Genomic DNA, 16,476 nt, shown 5'->3' on the forward strand with positions numbered 1-16,476 from the left:
GTAAGGGAGTTTCTTTTTCAGGTTACAAAATGTTCTAAAATTAGATTATATTGAGGTTGTATAGTTGTGTAAATACAATAAAATATGCCAAATAGAAGACTTTAAATGGATGAATTTTATGGTACGTACATTATATCTCATAAAGATCCAAGAAACAACTTTTAACAAAGTGGTTAAAAATTTGGAGAAGAAAGGGGAAGGAACAAGAGAAAGAAAAAAAAAATCTTGTTCTTTTTCTAAACTAAACTTGGTAGTACCTGCCTGTAATTCAAGGTACTTGGGTGGCTAAAATGGGAGGACCACAAGTTCAAGGTCAACCTGGGCAACATGGCAAGATTATGTCTCAAAAATTTGTTTTGCTTACCATGACTGTTAATATGAAAGAAATATAGTAAGATCAATTCAAACATATTTTAATGAGCTCATGGTAGTCAACTTTATACTAATTTTTCAGGCATCTTATTGAGGTACAAGGATGTAAACTATCTTCAATAATTAATGGGGGAAAAGAGCAAAAAATTTAAGGAAATTATCTCATTTCCTGGAGAAGTAAAGACTACTTTCTATACTGTCAAAATAAACTATATGACTAAGAGTAGAGCTCCTGTCTAGGTATTTGAGTTATCCGAATTCTCACAACTTCACAGAATGTCTTCAAGTTTCAGTCAAGTTAGACATTATCTTAGAGATTCAACCTAAGATTCTCTTACTGCATATCAAGGCCACTCACTGCAGCACTGTGTTTTGCTAAAGCTGAAATCATCCAAATATCCATCAACAGGGGACTGGCTGAATAATTTTTGTATGCACCCAACAGAGGATGAAGGATTAAGGAGCAGTAAAATAGAGTAAGAAAAATCTCTGTGTACTGCTGCAAAACGATCACCAGGATATATTCTTAAGCAAGAAAAAGAAAAGCTCAGTGGAAAAATTATGTATACAATGCTAGCGTTTACCTAAGAAAGAGGGAGGGATGGCTATTATTATGAGGAGCAGAGGAAGCAGTTGAATTTTTTAAAAACATACTTGCTTTTGTACATTAAAATTTTGGACTACCTTAATATCTTAATACTTAATTCTAAAACAAAATTACATTCAATTCAATTTTTAAAAAATTTTTATTTTATTGGTACATTTTAGGTATACAATGTAATGACATTCATCATTGGAAATGTACACCTTTACATAATCTCTCTTGGTTTTTATTTTTTCCCCCTTCCCCTGCCCTCCCTTCAATCCCTCCATCCCTCCCTATTTACAAAGACGTTGTTTCTATTTTCTCATATTAATTCCATTCCCCTCTTTCCTTTCCCCTACCCCTCCCACTTCCTTCCCCTTTGCCACTTTTCTTCCTATTTCACATTATCTATTATACCTTGTAGTCCTTATTTACACTTTCAGTTTCTCACACTGAGAAACTATTCGGTATTTCCACGTGGGTCCTATTTATTTCACTCAAGATTATTGCCTCAAAGTGCATCCATTTAGCTATAAATATCGCTAATTTCTCATTTTTTATGGCTGAGTAATACTCCATTTCATAAAAAACCCACATTTTCTTTATCCAGTCTCCAGTTGATGGGCATTTGGGCTGTTTCCAAGTTTTAGCTATTACAAACTGTGCTGCTATGAACATGGGTGCACATATATCACTGTGGTATGATTTTTTTAATTCTTTGGGGAAGATACCCAGCAGGGGAATAGCTGGGTCAAATGGGACTTCCAGTCCTAGTTCTTTGAGGTATCTCCATACTGATTTCCACAGTGCTTGCACCAGTCTACACTCCCACCAGCAGAGGAGCAGGGTTCTTCTTTCCCCACAGCCCCACCAGCATTTGTAATTCATTGATTTCATGATAGCAGCCATTCTTTCTGGAGTGACATGGAATCTCAGTGTTGTTTTCATTTGGATTTCTCGAATGACCAGTGATGTTGAGCATTTTTTCATATGTTTATTTGCTATTTCTACTTCTTTGTCTGAGAAATGTCTGTTCATTTCAGATGTCCATTTTCTGATTGGATCTTTAAATTTGGGAGGTCTGATTTTTTTTAAGTTCTTTATAGATTTGAGATAGTCGACCTTTGTCTGAGGAAGAGTAGGTAAAGATTTTTTTTCCCACATTGTGGGTTGTCTCTTCACACTGTTGGTGGTTTCTCTTGCTGTGCAGAAGCTTTTTAATAAGAAGAGATCCCACTTGTTGATTGTTTGTGCTAGTTCAAAGGCAACTGAGGTTTTGGTCATAAAATCTTTTCCTACACCAAGGTGTTCAAGAGTTCTACCTACCCCCTGTTCCAGCTGATTCAGATTTTCTATTTTAATATTTAGATCTTTAATCCATTTCAATTTTAGTTTAGTGCATGGTGAGAGATATAGGTCTAGTATTAATCTTTGGCAAGTTGAAACCCAATTTTTCCAGCACAGTTTATTAAAGAGTCTATCTTTCCTCCGATGAGGGTGTTTGGCTCCTTTGTCCAAGATGAGATGGCTGAGTGTGTCTGGAGTTGTTTCTGCATCTTCTAATCTGTTGTACTGGTCTTCAGATCTGTTTATTTTCCAGTACCATGCTGTTTTATCACAGTAGCTTTGTAGTATAGTTTCATGTTGGGGATTGTGATACTCCCTGCCATGTCTCTGTTATCTAGAATTGCTTTTGCTATTCTGGGTCTCTTCTTGTTCCAAATGAATTTTTGGATTGTTTTCTCAATGTCCGTGAAGTGTGCTGCTGGGATTTCAATTGGGATTGCACTGAATCTATACAGCAATTTTGGAAGCATGGCCATTATCACTATATTGATCCTTCTTACCCAGGAGCAGGGCATGTCTTTCCATTTTCTGATATCAACTTCAATCTCTCTTTTCAGAGTGCTATAGTTTTCAGAGAAGAGGTCTTTGCTTTCTTTTGTTAGAAGGATTCCTAGGTGTTTCAGTTTTTTAGATGCTGTTGTGAAAGGAATTGTTGCCCTATTTCTGGCTCAGTAAGTCTGCTGTTCGTGTAGAGGAAAACTATTGATTTTTGTGTGTTGACCTCGTATCCAGCTACTCTACTGAATTTGGTTATTAATTCTAAAAGACTTTTCGTGGCATTCTTGGGGTCTTCTATATAGAGTATCATGTCATCTGCAAATAATGACAATTTGACTTCTTCGTTACCTATCTTTATTCCTTTTATTTCTTTCTCTTATCTAATTGCCTTGGCTAATGTTTTGAAAACTATATTGAACAAGAGTGATGATAGTGGACATCCTTGTCTTGTTCCTGATTTTAGTGTGAAGGATTTCAGTTTTTGACCATTTAGTATGATATTGGCTGTTGGTTTTTCATAGATGGCTTTTATCAGATTGAAGTAGAAACCATCTATTCCAAGTTTTTGTAGGGTTTTCATCATAAATGTGTGTTGGATTTTGTCAAATGCTTTTTCTGTATCTATTAAGATGATCATATGGTTTTTGTCCTTGGCTCTGTTGATACAGTGTATTACATTTATTGATTTGCATATGCTGAACCATCCCTGCATCCCTGGGATACATCTCACTTGGTCAGGGTTTATGATCTTCTTGATAATCTTCTGCATTTTATTTTCCAGTATCTTTTTGAGGATTTTTGCATCCATGTTCATTAGTGAGTTTGGTCTATAGCTCCCTTTTTCGGTTGAGTCTTTCTCTGCTTTGGGGATCAAGGTGATGCTTGCTTCCAGAAATGAATCGAGAGTATTGCTTCCCTTTCAATTTGATTGAAGAGTTTAAGCAGTAGTGGCAGTAGTTCCTCTCTAAATGTCTTGTAGAATTCAGCAGTGAAGCCATCAGGACCTGGGATTTTCTTGGTTGGTAAGTTTGTAATTATGTTTTCAATTTCATTGATTGATATTAGGTCATTTATAATTTTTAGGTCTTCTTCGTTCAACTTTGGTAATTCATATATATCTAGGAATCTGTCCATTTCTTCTGTGTTTTCCATCTTATTGGCATATAGGTTCTCAAAGTAGGTATTGATGATCCTCTGGATTTCTGCTGGGTCTGTTGTAATTTCACCCTTTTCATTCTGAATTGCATGGATTTGGGCCTTTCCTTTTTCTGATAAGGTTGGCTAAGGGTTTGTCAATTTTGTTGATTCTTTCGAAGAACCAACTCTTGGCTTCATTGATTTTTTATATCGTTCTCTTAGTCTCCATTGCATTGATTTCTGCTCTGATCTTTATAATTTCCTCCCTTGTAGGAGCTCTGGATTTGTCCTGCTCTTCTTTTTCTAGAAGCTTGAGGTTCAGCATCAGGTTGTTTAATTGGGCTCGCTTTGTATATTCACTAATATGTATATTCACTGCTATGAATTTCCCTTGTAAGATGGCTTTCATTGTGTCTCATAGATTCCGATAGGTTGTATTGTCACTGTCATTTAATTGAAGGAACTGTCTGATTTCTTCTTTAATTTCCTCTGTGTCTCATTGGTTATTCAGAAGTGTGTTGTTCAATTTCCATGTGTTTATGAAATTTTTGTGGATTCTTTTGCTATTGATCTCCAATTTCATCACACTATGGTTTGATAACATACAGAGGATAACTTCAATTCCTTTGCAATTACTTAAACATGTTCTATGAGTGAGTATGTGGTCTGTTTTGGAGAATGACCCATGTGCAGCTGAAAAGAATGTGTTTTCTGATCTTGTGGGGGGGAACACTCTGGAAACATCTGTTAAGTTCATTTGTTTAAGAGTTCAATAGAGTTCTAGTATTTCATTGCTTGTGTTTTGTCTAGTTGATCTATCTATTTGTGACAGTGGGGTAATGAGGTCCCCCACTACTATTGTATTAGTGTATATATGACTTTTCATGTCTGTTAGTTTTTGTTTTATATAGTTGGGTGCACTAGTGTTTTGTGGATATATATTTATGATTGTCATGTCTTCCTGTTGTATTGTTCCTGTTACAAGGATGTAGTGTCCTTCTTTGTCTCTCTTAATCAGTGTTGGTTTGAAATCCATTTGATCTCCAAAGAGGATAGCCCCTCCTGCTTTCTTTCAGGTTCCCGTTGCATGCAGTACTGTTTTCTACCCTTTAACTTTCAATCTATGAGTTTCTTTTTGAATTGTGTTTCTTGTATGCAGCATATGGTTTGATTTTGCTTCTTGACCCATTCTGCCAGTCTATTTCTTTTGATTGGTGAATTGAGACCATTAACATTGATGGTTGTAATCGATACGTATTGAATTGTCATTGTCATGACTTTTTGTTTTTGTTGGATTCTCCCCTTTTACATTTAATTTCTTGTCTCACCTGATGGATTCATTCTGCTGTGCTTCCTGGGGTTGTGATCCTCATTGTCTGTACCTAGGATATTATCTAAAATTTTTTGCAGTGCTGGTTTGGTATTCATGAAGTTTCTAAGGTGCTCTTTGTTATGAGAGTATCTTATTTCTCCATAAATTTTGAAAGATAATTTTGCAGGGTACATCAATCTGGGTTGGAGGCTGTTTTCCTTTAGGGCCCTTCTTGCTTTGAGGGTTTGCATTGAGAAGTCTGCTGTGATTCTGATGGGCTTTCCTTTGTATGGGATTTGTTTCTTTTCTCTAACTACTTGTAGAACTTTGTTCTTCTGTTGGGTTTCTGAAATCAACAATTATATGCCTATGTGTAGATTTTTTTTGATCAAGGCTATTTGGAGTCCTATATGCCTCACTTATCTGTATGTCAGGTTCTTTTCCCTTGCTTGGGAAGATTTCTGCCATCACTTCTGTGAACAGTTTTTTTTAGGTCACCTGCACTCTTTCCTGTTTCTTTATGGATTCTGATCAGTCTTATGTTATTCTTCTTTGCATCATCTAGCAGCGGGTGGATTGATTTCTCTTGGTCCCTTACAATTTTAGAGGAATTTTTCTTTTCCTGGTCACTAATTGCAATCTTATCTTCTATATCAGAAATTCTATCCTCACATTGGCTCATTCTGCTGTGTAGACTTTCAATGGAGTTTTTAATTTCCTGGAAATCTTTGCATCTGTTTTATGGATTCCATTTGTTTCCTATGTTGGGATTCCATCATGTTCCTTAGCTCCTCTATTTTTTATCTATGCCTTGTCTAGATTTATTAATCATATCTTGCACTATGGGCACAATCTCTGCTATTATCTGAGAAATTATTTCTGATTTCATTTTTTCCAGATTCTTTTTTGTTGCTAGTTCATGGAGTCCAGGTGGTTAAGTATCAGAGTGTTCCATCTCATTTCCATTTGGGGTTGCTGTAGGTGAGCTGGGAGTCTGGTTCTGAGACTTATTTAGCTGTCTTCTCATTTCAACAGGTGGGCGGGGGTGTGTTGCTGGCACCCGTGTGGCTCACCTCCTCTGTGCTGGAATCAGTGGTAGGTTGGCCCAGAAGCCTCCTACTCTGTACTGGGAGCTGTGGCAGGTTGACCTCGAAGGCTCCTCTGTGCTGGGTCAATTCAATCTTAAAGATCAAAAGTAAATGGATATGGACATTAAATGAAATAAATGGACATATTTTATTTATATGAAAATATATATTCTAAGCTATCATGGAAAAAGCAAAAACCACTTATTTCAGAAGATTCTAGCTAGGTGTTTTTGGCATCTGTCACCTGACTTTTGTTGATTTTCTTATTGATCTAGGAATATTTATTTAATATTTTCATTTTGCAACTTTCACAGAACACTTATGTGGGTACATAGTATTAAAATCTTTTTCATTTTATTAAACTTTCACCATGACATGGGTTTTATGTGCTATCTTTTTTTGGGGGGGGTACCAGGGATTGAACTCAGGACCTTGTGCTTGCGAGGCAAGCATGGCACCACTGAGCTAAATCCCCAGCTCCTATGTCCTGTCTTTTACAGAGGAAAGCTAAGACTCTGGGACACTGCCTCACCTGCCCATGTTCAGACTGAGTTACCTAAGGTGAGCAGCTGGACTCCATAATCTATAACAACACCATTGGTAGGTTATTTGCAATAAAACTGACATTCATCTCTAGAATGGATAAGCATTATTATAGGTTTAATGTTTTGAAAATACTTGCATCATTTTAGTTACCTTGCCTATTAAGGCTATCTTTGTATTTTACATGTCATTTCAAGTAAGAGTTGATTCAGCTAATTCTACCGTCAAACAGAGAAGTGTAAAATTTAAACATATTTGAAATGGTTGAAAACATTTACATTTATATCAGCATGTTTACTTATTTTAATAAAAGGAAATATATTATTTAAAATCAACAAATGATCAGTCTTAAAGTAGTGTAAATATGACTCTGATTAATTATTTTTATTACTGTTTTCTGCAAAGTTCAAGGGAATAATATTGATCATTTTATAGATATGTTTTGATTAAATTTCTTAAGAAAGTGAGATTTAGCTTAGGTGTGTATCTCATAACATATCATAATGTTGTATACAGTATAGGTAATATTCATTTAGCATATTGAAACTTGTTATAAATAAGAACAGAATCCAGACTTTGAACAAAAAAGTAATCATCTCTTAAATGAATAAAATTAAGAACAAAATTCAATGTCTATATTTCCCCATTTTATTTTCATGTATTATTCCATGTATTTCAAGCATTTATTGAGTACCAACCACACAGGCCTGATGTGTTGGCCACATCACCCCCTGTAGAGCCTCTGGCAGCCTCTTTGACCAGCTGTGAGTTCCACACATCTGGAGTGCACTGGGGGCATCCTCTAGAGAGTGAGCCAAGTGAAAGGTGTGACTTCCTTTCATTGACTCTTGAGACAGAAGTCATCAGCTCAGAGGCCTTCAGGGACATGTCAGAAAACTTGAAATAGGTAAAAATGAGCCAATTAAAGGAACAGTAGGGAATAGTGGGATTCCAGCAGACTGAGCATAGCAGAATTCTCTGTTCTTAGTACAGAATATGAGACAAAGGTGCAAGGACACCTAAAAAGAGATAGAAAGCTATTCTTTTAAATTCTAGATTGATAAGTCAATGAAAAAACAAAATACAAAGTAAAAAGCAATAAAATAAAACATAGCAATAATGAGCCCCTACACAGTGGTATCTGAATCAAACCTGCTTGTTGACTGAATCTGCCCATGTGGCAGCACCTCATGACCTCTCCTTTACCACATATTCCCTGAATGTCACACTCTTATTGGCATCCCCTCTCTTCCACAGGAGAGTGATACTGGGAATGTTTCTACCATCCATAAAAGGATCCAAGTCTACTCAGGGTCATAGTTCTACTCTAGGACCTTGCCAAAAAAGTGACAGGAAGAGTCCAATATCCATACAAAATGCTGTGTGAGGGTGTTTTTTTTTCTTTTTTTTTTGATGTTTCTGCTTCAAGACCCAGAAATATAATTGATAGCCTCTTCATATACATGCATTGAAGTTGTTTCTTTCTTTCGTTTCCCTCAGTACTTTAAACTTTAGTTTCAATCATATGCACTGTTTAAATTTGTACCTGAAAATAAGCACACTCAATCTCAAACCAAATTTTATGGAAAAAATTTTTGGAATGAATTAAAAGTTTCAGGTCCATGGCCTGATTTCTGTTTCTTACTTGTTTCATACAAGTGCAACATCATTGCTTGTTTGAAGCTTTAGATCATCTCATGATCTAAAGCTGTCTCATGATCATCATTTTTAGTTGCTAAGAATGTGGCAGGTAGATCCTTTTCTGTCAAAAAAACCCATGCATTTACTATTACTTAGGATTTAGATTCACAGGTAAATGATGAGTTTCTATCTCATGCCCCTTACTTGTATGAATGAAACCTGTTAAGCAAGAGTAAGAAATTCAAATTTCAAGTTCCTCCTTTCCGTTTCCAGGTTGGCATCTTAGAACTTGGGAATTATCTCCTTATGAATAGGGAGCGAGTGATAAGAAATCTCATATAGACTTGATCAAAGAAGTGAGATTCTTGATGGAAGGAGTTATCGACCTGGTGACCAAATATGGGTAAAATATTGTGGTACTACTTATTGCTCATTCAGAATATAATTTCATCTGTTACTAGTATACTTTCTGCTTTGCAGATGCGGGAAAGTAAGAATTCCTTCAGTTCTAGTACTCAGGATGTGATGTGGAGTCTGTCATTAGAAATACTTTCATGAGACTTGATTTTAGAACTCTGCAGAGGGTGGGGTAAATCTAACAAAGAAAGTGTATTTCTGGAGCCACTGGCTGTCATGGCACTGCCTTAATTCTAAAGGCAGCCTCTAGTTGTAGCAGAGACAGAGATCCCCTCAGTGGTCCTGTTCTTTGTGATTTGGGAGTCTAGAAGCCCAAACAAATGTCTATTTCTTCAATCCTTCAGTGATTCTATAAATGATTTGAGGTCCTGTAATAAATCAAATCCCATATACAGCAAAGTTGGGATAAAATGCTGGCTAGCTTGTTTATTGGCTAAATTGTCCTGGCCACATATCGAGCTGCAAAAAATGAGATTATGACTCCATTTCTGGGTCAGGTGCTACCGTATATAAGCAGAGAAAGTTAATTTGAAAATGAAGAAAAAGCTTTAGAGGAAGAACTAGTTGACCAAGCATCTTATTGCTAAAGTCATAAGCTGCTATTTTCAGAGATACTGTTTCTAATCATCAAATAATGGCAAAATAGACTCCCAATCTCCTCTTGCGAATATATAGTTCTCCAAGAGATGTATAGTGGCCCGGGTATGGGATTGTGGAAGGGGCTGTCTAACTGTGACTTACCATAAACAGGCAAATCATGAACCACACAAAAAATACCCCTATCCAATTCGGGGGCTCCAGAGCCACCTCTTGATTCTGTATACTCTAAGCGTTGCTTTGATGTTTGAGAAGCACTCCAGAGCACCCATTAATGAAGCCTCCGATATTACCTTGCATCTCAGATTGTATCAGCACTGAGAAAATGTTATACCCAAATTACACTCAAACTGTCAAGGCTAGGGAATCACATTTTCTTTTGCATCCCTGACATTCTGTCATCAGTGGCTGCTATTCAAAATGTAGCTCCCTTTGGTCATTTGTCCTCTTTTCTCTTGTCTCCATTTTCTGAGCTTATTTTTCTCTGGACCTATCAGCTGGTTTCTTCCCTCACAGTCTTTTATATGATTTCCCTTCGGAAATTCCAATCAGTTATGAGGACATTGACAATAATCCATAATCTCTTCATTTGGCTTCTTTTCCTCATGCCCTGTGGTGCTGGGATTAGACACAGGGCCTCACCCATGCTAGGCAAGTGCGCTACCACCAAGCAGCAGCCCCAGGCCTCGGATGACTTCTTGCCTTTCCTGGTCCCCTGCTCTCCTTCAAGGCCATGGCTTCTCCTGACTGTCTCAGTGGTGACAGCTGGTCACTTTCCTGAGCCTCATCCTCTGCATTTTCCTAATTCCACAATGCTGTTTGTCACTCCCTTGAAGTCTCTGCATGTGTGTTGTAACTCATCCTCTTACATATATTTACTCACTCACTTGTATGTCCATGTGTGTGTGTGTATATATGTGCCTTTTGGTCATGCTTGCCCTCAAATATATTGAAGATTTTACATCTAAGACTCAGCCTTCCACTTCATCTCAGTTCTTATCATCTCTCTGGGTCCATGTAAACAGCCCTCCCAAACTCTTTGCTCAGTTTCCTAACTGCCTCAATACTAGAAACTTTTATCACCTGTCCATTTCTGTGGCCCTAGTTGTCCGCCATAACCTCTGCTCCTCCCCAGTTATAAGCTCTAAGGTCCTACTCCTTTCTGTTCTCTCCATTATTCCCTTTACCTCCACCTCCCTTTATTGATATTTCTCAGATCACTCATTGCTTCTTCATTGAATCTATCACCCCAGTCAGAAATTCATTTTCTTTCTCAGTCACCCAACTCCAATATTTCATCTGCCTCGTCAAAGACTATGTCTTCCTTAGAACACCTGGTTTCTGGAATAAATTCTTGTTGGTAATTTTGTCACCTGGGCTGCAGCCCCCAAAATTGACAACCAGATTTTCACTTTGCAAATTTGTAGCTTCATCTTGTATGCCTTGTATTGGCCAAAGTTACTCTGCTTTATTTCACTTATCTTTGTAAAAACCTTCACTACCCTTCTTCAGGATTTCAATCCTGCCTCTGACTTTATTGAGAAGGTGGGAGCCTCCATGCGGGAACACATCAACCTCTTATCTTTTGTAGTCTCTGTAGGTTTCTTTGCATCTGCTGTATTCTTTCTTAACTTTTCCTGCTGTTTTCAGGGACAGAGAATGCCCTCCTAGTGGCCAAGGCCAAACCCTCCACCTGCTGTCTGGTCCCACCAGTCACATCTCTGCAGCATTGATTGCTTCTCTAACTGTGCCCTCTCGGTTTCCCCAGCCCCTCCCACACTGTGGACTCTCTCTGGCAATCTGCAAATGCACTGAACTCTCCCACATTGAAAAGATTCAGCGCATCCTCAGTATCGTGCCTTTATTTCACATCTAAAACTCATCCTGCTGTGGGGTATCCTGAATGAGACCCTTGGCTCTGAGAGTTTTGAAAACCTACATAATTGAGATTAGAAGCCTTGTTATTTCAAAACTGCAAGCAGTTTTTTTTCTTTTTTCTAAGAGTAGAATAAAATGTTCCTTTGTTCTGGAAAATATATTTAATTGGACCTTTTAATGAAATATAAAGTAGGAATTCACCTATTTTTCTTGTGGAGAACAGAATACTATTGACCCAAATCTTTTCAGATTGGGAAATTAATCCTTCTGTTGGTAATAACAATTATTGTGTATTACTGGAGAGGCTTAACATCTCCCAGGATGTTCTTTGTGTTTGTTTGTGTTGTGGGAGGAGATGCAAATTAAATTTTTGGCCTTGAATGAATTTAGAATCCCAAGTATGCCAGTGTTGTTTGTTCTTAGAGTTGTGAGCATTCTTATTTAAATGGTTAAGGCTGAAGATAAGTAAGCAAGGCTCTCAGGTATCTAAGAAAATGATATGTAGCTGGCATTGAGGAAGAGGTAAGAGGAAGAACCAGACTCTGTGGATAATATTCAGTACTCAATCTTATAGAAATCTAATTGCTGCAAAACGTACTAATGCTAGCTAAATTGTCCACAAGGAAAGGTTACGCAGCTGTGACTCAAAAAGATATTTTCTCTAAAGGTAGCAAATGTTCCTTCATTGATTGTCTAAGAAGGAGACATGATCTCATCCTGGAAATAAAGACAGCACCTCAGAGGCAAAACCTGAAAATGAAAAAAAGATGGTGTGTTCTGATTTCTATATATTATTTAACTAAAGAATGACACTCCTTTGTATAAAGTCTATTTCTAGGAGTAGGACAAAGAAAGTACAAAATGGGCTTGGTTTTTTATTTTGTTAGGAAGTAGGAATTGCTCAAAAAATGATGGGAACTTGCCAAAGGACAAAGGAGTCAGGTTCAAGGGGCTCCTAGTGACCAATTATTACATAACTTCAACACTAAAATAAAATGTTCAGATGATACGACTTGAATGAAACAAATCCATTAGTTCATATTGATATAAATGCATAAAGAAATTTAACATTTGATCATGCATGCCATATTAACATAGTCTCAAAATACTTCCCCATGAAGCACTGATTGATTACAAAAAGAAAAAGTAACTTCACAGTGGCTGACTTAGGCAGACACTTCCTTAATCAAAAGATCGAAGTTATCACCAGTGATGAGAAAAATTAAAATTATGTACCACCTGGCAGAAGCAGTGAGAAGAACACATCATCGCTTCTGTGATATTCCTACCCAAGATGCATAGCCTGAGTGGAATCATGAGGAAATAGCTGACAAACTCAAACTAGGGGACATTCTACAAAATACCTAGCTTGTAATCTTCAAAAGTGTCAGGTCCTTGAAAGCCATGAAAAGACAAATTGTTTCAGATTAAAAGAGACTAAAGAGAAATGACAAGTAAATGCATGTGATCCTGGACTGGATGTCTTTTGCTTAAATGACATTATTGGGACATTCACTGAAACTTGAACTGAATTCTAAAATTAGAGAGGAGGACTTTCTTGACACCAGTTTCCTGACTTTAATGATTATTTTGTGGTTATACAGGAAAATGATCTTATTTTTAGGGTGTAATAAAGATTCTTGAATAAGCAAATGACATCAACTCCCCCAGTGACTGCTTTCAATTTTGTATCATTTTAACCTACCATCTGCATGTCATCTAATGACAGATCAGCGTGTCATTATAGTATACTGACCAGTCAGTTGATATTTACTTTCTATTCCCAGTGTCTGGCTTTCAATAATTGCTCAATAGATATTGTTAAATACATATGTAATTTTTAATTAATAAGAGACCGGATCAAATATTAGATATTTCTCCAAAATTCCTTATTTAAAACTGTGCACTTTTTTGGTTGGTCAGGCAGATTTCCCTGTCCATAAGACCTGAGATTTATAAAGCCTTCAAAATCCCAGCTGTTTATAAATATCTTAGGACTCATTAAAGATAAAAATAATTATTTTGCTATAAATATTCCTTGGAAAAATTTTACCATGTATGGCAGTGGTACTAGAATAGTTCCCTTCACTGTGACTATGACCAATGAGTTCTTTTTTATATAGTTCCTTCCCATAGATTTATAATAATCTTAACCATATATAGGACCAAATAGCAAGCTAGGCATTTTATACTCCAAAAGTTAAGAGTTCATAAAACAACAAACATAAACACAAGCAACAAATCTTAAAAGAGTCTCCTAAAGTCTTTCACAAAATCTCTGAGGCATATCTCCAGGGAAATATAAATGCAGCTTTTAAACATTCTAGATCCCTAAAATTTCCCTGGGTACTAAGTAAGCCTTAATGACTTTAATTCATGTGTTAAATCAGATATAACCAAAGAGATTTGTTGTTTATTGACCTTAGGGCTGATATTATAAGGGTCTAGTATATAGATTGGAATAAAATAAAGTGCTAGACTGAGTCCTCATGGACTTCATCAGTAGATCTAGTATGGCATTTTCACCAATGATATGCAAGTATTTAACTGATGAAAATATTTTCATGTCCAGGATTCTTCAGGGCTCTTAGAAAAGGTTGATTCTGTGGGTTAACTCTGTGCTAGCTTTGTGACATGTCAGTTATCCACCATACGGAGAAAAATGGATCTCACTAAAAATGATAGGTAGCTTTGGGTGGTGGTATACAGTAGTTCAAGACAATCTGGACAACATAGCGAGACCCCATCTCAAAAAATTAAAGAACGTTAAAAGGTGAAAATAGAGCAGAGTACATCTCCAGTGAACTCCACAGTGTGGCTGACTCCAGTTCACTTTGAGATGATGCCTTTATCATTTCATTTACATATTGAAGATTAATGATGAACTTGGAACCTTGGTGTCTGGGATGCTAGAGGTCAGATAAGACATTATTAGGTCATTATGAAAGCAGAGCTGATAGAGAAAAGCAGCAGATGTTATTGTGATCTCAATGATCTTGCCAGCACACCAAGATCGCCCAAAGTTGGGAAACTAACTGTGGACAGTGAGCAGAAGACATAGCCTGAAGGAGGTCCGTGGCTTCTGGAAGGGCTCTGCAATCAGAGGTCACCACTTCGGTGCCGTCTGCATGGTCACAAGGCTACAAATGATCCCTGTAAGTCTTGGATGTTACCTTCAGATGAGCTATCAGAACCATCTGAAGGTGAAAGGAGCCCACAATGTAATTCTAGGCTTCAAGAAAAGGAACTTGTAAAATACCAAAGATTAGCTCATCTCTAAAGTTCCTTCCTAACTGACTGCACTGTATTAGGCCGAAGTACTCATGATGTCCTCCTCAAAATTTCCATATTTGGAAGGAAAGCCTGAAATTGATTGAACTTTATTTTTTTCTTTTTTGTAGGGTTACTGGGGATTGAGTCCTGTGTCCTCTGCTTTTTAAAAATTTTTTATTTTGAGATAAGGTTTTGCTGATTGCTAGCTGCACAGGCTGGGGTCAAACTTTCAATCCTCGTTCAGCCTCCCAAGAGTTCTGGAATTTCAAGATTGCACCACTGTATCTGACTGTACTTTGTACATTTAGCAGATAGCTACCTCTCTTTGACACTCAAAGGCAAAGTGGGATGAATGAGCAATGTATATTCAGAGCCTAGTTAAGTAATAAGTGGTAAACCTCATTATTGCTATATAGTTTTATATGTACTTTCAGGGGGGTATTTAGGATTAAACCCAGGGACTTCATACTGAGCTACATTGCCAATCTTTTTTTATTTTTTATTTTGAGACAGGGTCTCACTAAGTGCCCAAGCTAGCCTCCAATTTAAGATCTTTCTGCCTACAATGCTTATTAGACATGCACCATCATACCCCACTTGTATGTACTTTTTGAAATATTTAATAATTCTCAAATTCTCTTGAATAGGATGTACTTCTTATCTGCTTAGTAAATAAATGAGTAAGCATTTCACTAAATTTCTTGTAAAGCTTTGCAAATTATTACAAATATACGTTGATTGCATATATAAGTAAATAAATAGCCAAAGTAGCTGCAGAAGGAAAGCAATATTTCACCTCTACCTAGAATAGAAGAGACATGGAAGTATAAACAGATATAAAATCCATTTATTCACTTGAAACTACAGTTGCCTCTTGGTATCCGTGGGACATTAGTTCTGGTAACCCCCCAGGGTACCAAAATCTGTAGGTGCCTTATTTAAGATAGCATAATATTAGCCTGTAACCTACACACATTTCTTCAAATCATCTCTAGATTACTTATAGTACTTCATATAAAATAAATTCTTTGTAAACAGTTATTATACTATATTGTTTAGGGAATAAGGAAAAGATTCTGTGCATGTTAAGTATGGGTACGAGTTATTTTTAAAAATATTTCCTGTCATTGGTTAGTTAAATTTGTAGATGCAGAACCTGAGAATAGTGAGGGGCAATGTATTCAATAAAATCTTTATGCCAAGTGCTGTTGTTAATGGCCAAGTACAGAGGAGGTGGCCTTTTTATGAGCCTTCAGTCTAGTGAGAAAGATTAGACATTGTTGAGATGAACTGGCTAATGTGAGATTTAATAACATTATTATTTCTAGTTTGTTCTGTCACAAATCCCCTTCTGTAATATGACTAAAGTCAATAATGGAACACACTATAATTTATTTTGTTCATTTCACTGTAAAAATATTCTAACAGAGGTGATGACTTTAATTTTTAAAGAATAATTGTGGTAAATTTGGCAAAAAGTAACTACAGAAAAAAGTCTGAATTGTTTGATACAATCATACAGAATTTGTGATTTTTTTTTTTGTTGAAAGGCCCGAGATAGCTCATAATTCCTAGCTTTCAGTTTTCTCATTTGGAAAATGTAAAAGACAGCAAGAACTGTGTCACTATTTGTCTTTTTTACTGAGACACATGGGATTAAATAGATGTTTAAGGTAAAGGAAGAGAGCTAATATCCTTGTAAGGTAGATATTATTAACATATGAGAAAATGAAGATTGAGTGACTTATAAAAGGTTATACAAGGGAGGGGCTGACTTGTGCCAAGGT

The sequence above is a fragment of the Heterocephalus glaber genome, unplaced genomic scaffold, assembly GCF_053883595.1.
Source record: "Heterocephalus glaber isolate CG9 unplaced genomic scaffold, H.glaber_assembly_v1.0 deba00000676, whole genome shotgun sequence".
Classification (NCBI taxonomy): domain Eukaryota; kingdom Metazoa; phylum Chordata; class Mammalia; order Rodentia; family Bathyergidae; genus Heterocephalus; species Heterocephalus glaber.